This window comes from Nothobranchius furzeri, chromosome 9 (genome assembly GCF_043380555.1).
Source record: "Nothobranchius furzeri strain GRZ-AD chromosome 9, NfurGRZ-RIMD1, whole genome shotgun sequence".
In the NCBI taxonomy this organism is placed as follows: domain Eukaryota; kingdom Metazoa; phylum Chordata; class Actinopteri; order Cyprinodontiformes; family Nothobranchiidae; genus Nothobranchius; species Nothobranchius furzeri.
Genome location: NC_091749.1, coordinates 66,332,267 through 66,338,217, shown reverse-complemented (window position 1 = coordinate 66,338,217; position 5,951 = coordinate 66,332,267). Strand labels below are relative to the sequence as shown.

Here is a 5,951-nt window from a genome sequence, read left to right as displayed (position 1 = left end):
GGCTTAATGAACTGGCCTGTATTGGAATGTTTATTATGTGAAGTGCCTTGAGATGACTCGTCGTGATTTGGCGCTATATGGTAAATGGCGTGTATTTGATATAGCGCCTTCTAGAGTCCTGGTACCCCTCAAGGCGCTTTACAACACAACCAGTCATTCACCCATTCACATACTGGTGGTGATGAGCTACAATGTAGCCACAGCTGCCCTGGGGCGCACTGACAGAGGCGAGGCTGCCGAGCACTGGCGCCACCGGTCCCTCCGACCACCACCAACAGGCAACATGGGTTAAGCATCTTGCCCAATGACACAACGACAGCGACAGACTGAGCGGGGCTCGAACCTGCAACCTTCCGATTACGGGGCGAGCATATATAAATAAAATTGAATTGAATTTTTTTCTTGTGTAGAAACCAAGTGTGATTTTAGAGATAATAAATGTATCGTTCCTCTGGCAAAAAAGGAGGACATGTATTTCTGTGGTGGGGGTTAAACTATGGAATAATGCCAGGGTAAATGTAAGAACCTGTGTTACATTTGTTGTTTAAAAGGATGTTTTGAAAGATAATTGTTGACAGTAACAAGAGTTTAAGTAGTGTTGTAAATGTAAGAGTATTGTGAACTTATGACTAAATGGTGTACGGTATAGTTCTTTTGTTTTGCTTAAATTGTACAGATTTATATGTTAAAGGGGTAGATTAATTTATTTAAAAAGACCAGCATTTTGCGTCAGCCTGAGCCTTTTCAGTCACTTTAAATGTAATGTAATGTTTTATTGTATTATGTTTTGACTGAATAAATTCAATTCAACCACCTTGACGCCGAATGCTTTGAGAACCTTGGACATTACACACCAGAATGACAAACCTCTGACGGCGGGAATTGTACCTTCTCCATGAAATAACGATCAAAAAGTTTTATTCCATCAAAGTATGCCATAACGTAATACTGTCAGGTGACATGGAGAGTGGTTATGAGAAGTGAAAAGCAGCGTTCAATGATCAGAAGTAATGTTTTTTACGGCGCTCTGTAGGAGACCACAAAGCACCATCACAACCCAAATCGCAAGAAAGTTCTTTAAAAAAAAAAACTCAGAGAACAGCCAAGGAAACAACGCCTGATGTTGTCATGTTTGAGGGTAATTTCTTTACCCACGACATGAAGAATCACCACCGAGAGACAGAAGGTAAGTTTAAATGATTTATAATAAATTGGAGGTAGGCGAAGCTTCTGCGGGGCTGGAGGGATCCGTGGGGGTCTGAGAGAGGAAGAGAGGTCAGAGTCTGGAGCAACGTGAGACAATGGAGAAATAAGAAGGCTTACCATTTCCTAGATGATCCGGTATTTTGTGGGGGTGGGGGGGTTAGTCAGACCTGGCTGGATGGAGAGACCGAGGAGCTGCAGGTTGATAGGTGGGTGACGGAGAGCTGGCGATCAGGGGCAGACGGCAGGACTGGAATGTGGCTGAAGGTTCCGGAGATATGGCAGAGAGTGGAGATGAACAGATAACTGGAAACTGGAGGAATCAGGAGGGCAGAGCAGGTTAACTACCAGAAGGGCAGGAACAGGCGGACGAACAAATTCTAAAATTGTTTTAAGAAGGTCAAAAGGAGGGCTAGAAACTACCCAAGACTGAGTATCATCTGGCAATGGTGAGATGTCCTGCTGCTCCTTAAATCCCCTGATCGCTGATGAGCTGATTTGGCACAGCTGGGCTCTCCAGACACACCCACCTGTAAACAACATTCAGCAGAGATGGGTATGCAGCACAGATCATGACAGATGTGAGGCTCCGTCTGATTAAAGCAACAGGAACGCCCAGCTGTTTCTGTGAAGATTTAGCATTTCTTGGTGTTTGAGCTCCAGATCCATGACTGTGGTTGGTCCAGTTCCACCTGTTCCTCACAAACAGATCAACAACCAGCTCTTTGTTTGGTTAGTAAAAGCAGGTAACCAGGAGATAACATCTGGATGTGTGTAGAACTGTTTATTAGACCCTTTACACCCCTCACTAGCAGACAAACACTTATTTGTTGTGTGTTTTGTTTTTCTTTTGCAATTCAGTTTGTTCCCAGACGCACGGAGACGTTGCTCACGCAGAAACCAGACCCAGTTCGGTTCCTCTTCTGTCGTTGTTTATTTGGGCCGAGGTCCAAACGCTCCTTGTGGTCAGCGTTCCAAACGTAATGTTCCGACTGGGGGGAGAAGGTGAGCTGTTAAGCAGATTTACAGTAGTAGCTTGTAGCCGTAGTTACGGAGGTGGAGTGTAAAGATAGCAGACAGCTTTAGCAGGATTCTCCGGGACTTTTCTAAAACACAAGTTGACCTAAAGCTTCCAGTTAAGACCAGATAAACCCAGAGCGAAGAACAGAACCTGGGCCGTGCCTTTCAGCTGCCTCGCTACTGCTGGAGGAGACACGTGGCTCTCTGCTGCCAACGGCAACGTGCTGTGCCATAAATCTGTGGTTCCCCACAGAGCCTGGTGTTAATGACCAGCTCATGGTTCATTTTCAGATTTTCTGTTGCAGCTTGATGAAATGGTTTGACAGGAATTCCTCACACTGTTGTCTGAAGATCTGGAGGTATCTTCATTGTAAAGGCTGCATAACTGGTACTGGCGCTTTGCAACAAAGAAAGTTGCCAGTTGAAATGCTGGCTGCAGCCTTTCTGTGAGGCATTAACATGTTCTCCTCATGCATGTGTGGTTTTGCTCCAGGTTCCTCGATTTCTTCCCATAAACCAAAACGTCGCATTAGGTAGAGACTCAAATGTGTGCCCACGTGTGAGTGGCTGCATGTCTCTGCGTGTCCTGGGAGTCCGCTGTGGAGACAGATACCGGCTTCCTGCTGAAGTGGTTTAGATAATGAAAGTCTCATCAGTCTTAGTTTCTGTGATGAGGTGGTGATGATGTCAGCAACACATCAGAAACTAAAGGAGCCAATTCAAAATTAAATGTCATCAGAGTTAAAATGTCTCTCGTTTGTTCTTTGATCATTTCTCATCAGAGAACAGGTGATGATGGATGACTTTGATGTTGATGTGGGAGTTTTTTTAAATAAACACACACACACACACACACACACACACACGCACTTAAGCTTGGGTTTTCTGGCAGCTCAACTACCGTATTTTCCGGACTAAGCCGCTACTTTTTCCCACGCTTTGAACCATGCGGCTTATAATGAGGTGCGGCTTTAGTCAACCAGAAAGGATGGGTGCTGGAAAGTCTAATGAAGGAATGGTTAAAGGAGCGCTACGGAAAGCACCCAGGAGGATTTTTTTCACAGTAAAACGGCGCTGCTTGTTTTCCCAGCTTCACCCCGGGATGACGACAGCAACATGGCCAGCGACGCTGACATCGCCACAGAAAAGGTGTGTGACGAAGCTCTTCTGAGGCTGTTTAACTCCGACGCTGAAGATGATGAGTTCAGTGGTTTCAGTGCGCAGGAGGACGATGAATAAACTAATCAGTGACTTTTCTGTTTTGTTTGATACTGATCAGTTCAGTTACGTTCAGTTAAACGACGTTTTCAATTCAGTAGATATCTGCGGCTTTTAGCCCGGTGCGCCTTGTATTGAGGTGCGCTCTATAGTCCGGAAATTACGGTACTTTGATCACATTAGGTAAACTGTGAGTGATCAAAGAGATAAACCACAGTGTTCCCACTAATTTAATCAGTTACGTGTGTGTGTGTGTGTGTGTGTGTGTGTGTGTGTGTGTGTGTGTGTGTGTGTGTGTGTGTGTGTGTGTGTGTGTGTGTGTGTGTGTGTGTGTGTGTGTGTGTGTTTTGTTTATCTCATCACACACTAGAAGGTCCAGAAACACAGTTCATACTCTTCATCCCTCCATCTGTCTGTCTGTGTGTCTATCATCCAAGCATGGATGTAGCAGTCCTGGCAATAGGAGCCACACACACCTGCAGCCTCCGCTCTAACTCCCCAGAGAGACTGAGGAGTGACATCCTCTTGAATTGGAACACTCCCCAGTCTCTGTTGACTGTCAGCGTGCTGCTGAGAGGAACGGAGCTGAGATGAGGATCCAACGCGGAGCAGGAAAACAGGCAGACAGGTGAGCACATTCAAAGGGTTTTAATACTGAAGCACGCTGGACAATGAAACAATGATCCGACACAGTACAAAGAACAGACAGGGTTTAAATACAGGAGGGTTGGGAGCTAAGGTGATTGGGAAACGAGAGGCAGGTGGGAGTAATCAACGAGACACAAGGCTGAACTAAACGGGGAGACATGACCGGGTGTGACAGTACCCCCCCCCTCAAGGGGCGGATCCCAGACGCCCACAGGAACGAGGAGCAGGGTGGGAGGAGGAGGCGACAACAGGCTCTTGGAGGCCGGCGTCTGAGGCAGAGGAGGAGACGACGAGCTCTGGGGGCCGGCGTCTGAGGCAGAGGAGGAGACGACGAGCACTGGAAGGCCGGCGCCTGCGGCAGATGAGGAGGCGACAGGCCCTTCGAGGCCGGCGCCTGCGGCAGATGAGGAGGCGACGGGCCCTTCGAGGCCGGCGCCTGCGGCAGATGAGGAGGCGACGGGCCCTTCGAGGCCGGCGCCTGCGGCAGATGAAGAGGCGACGGGCCCTTCGAGGCCGGCGCCTGCGGCAGAAGAGGAGCTCTGCAGGTTGGGCCGGCGACAAAGTCACTGCAGGCTGGACCGGCGACAAAGTCACTGCAGGCTGGACCGGCGACAAAGTCACTGCAGGCTGGGCCGGCGACAAAGTCACTGCAGGCTGGGCCGGCGACAAAGTCACTGCAGGCTGGGCCGGCGTTGCCCTCAAAACCACCATCGGAACCGGAGACCGTGGAGACGCCGGGCTGGATGGAGCGTCGGCCTCTTGAGTGCAAAGAGCATCCCCAGACGAGGCAGCGGCGATGTCATCGGACGAGCCGACTTCGGGGACGTCATCAGAGGAGGCGACGTCATCAGACGGGACGTCATCAGAGGAGGAGGCGACGTCATCAGACGGGACGTCATCAGAGGAGGAGGCGACGTCATCAGACGGGACGTCATCAGAGGAGGAGGCGACGTCATCAGAGGAGGAGGCGACGACTTCGGACACGTCGTCATCAGAGGAGGAGGCGACGACTTCGGACACGTCGTCATCAGAGGAGGAGGCGACGACTTCGGACACGTCGTCATCAGGGGCGACGACTTCGGACACGTCGTCATCAGGGGCGACGACTTCGGACACGTCGTCATCAGGGGCGACGACTTCGGACACGTCGTCATCAGAGGAGGAGGCGACGACTTCGGACACGTCGTCATCAGAGGAGGAGGCGACGACTTCGGACACGTCGTCATCAGAGGAGGAGGCGACGACTTCGGACACGTCGTCATCAGAGGAGGAGGCGACGACTTCGGACACGTCGTCATCAGAGGAGGAGGCGACGACTTCGGACACGTCGTCATCAGGGGCGACGACTTCGGACACGTCGTCATCAGGGGCGACGACTTCGGACACGTCGTCATCAGGGGCGACGACTTCGGACACGTCGTCATCAGAGGCGTCGACTTCAGAACACGAGGAAGAGGCGTCGACTTCAGAACACGAGGAAGAGGCGTCGACTTCAGAACACGAGGAAGAGGCGTCGACTTCAGAACACGAGGAAGAGGCGTCGACTTCAGAACACGAGGAAGAGGCGTCGACTTCAGAACACGAGGAAGAGGCGTCGGCCACAGGACTGGCAGGGGCGTCGGCCACAGGACTGGCAGGGGCGTCGGCCACAGAGCTCTGGACCGTCGACTTCTGGACCGTCGACTTCTGGACCGTCGACTTCTGGACCGTCGACTTCTGGACCGTCGACTTCTGGACCGTCGACTTCTGGACCGTCGACTTCTGGTCCGGGGGCGTCGACTGCTGGACCGCCGACTGCTGGACCGCCAACTGCTGGGGCCGACCCGTCCGCTTCGGGGCCAGAACCGGAACCGTCTGCTTCT

At 51.1% G+C, this 5,951-nt stretch overlaps 1 long non-coding RNA gene across 1 annotated transcript; it reads right to left on the bottom strand.

Moving 5' to 3' along the window:
* Positions 1 to 901: 901 nt before the first annotated feature.
* On the bottom strand, positions 902 to 1,909 carry LOC129153279 (uncharacterized). The gene is made up of 2 exons (XR_008559461.2): positions 1,324 to 1,909; positions 902 to 1,258 (listed from the first exon to the last, which is right to left on the bottom strand). It is a non-coding gene; the product is annotated as an uncharacterized lncRNA (long non-coding RNA).
* Between the last annotated feature and the right edge of the window lie 4,042 nt (positions 1,910 to 5,951).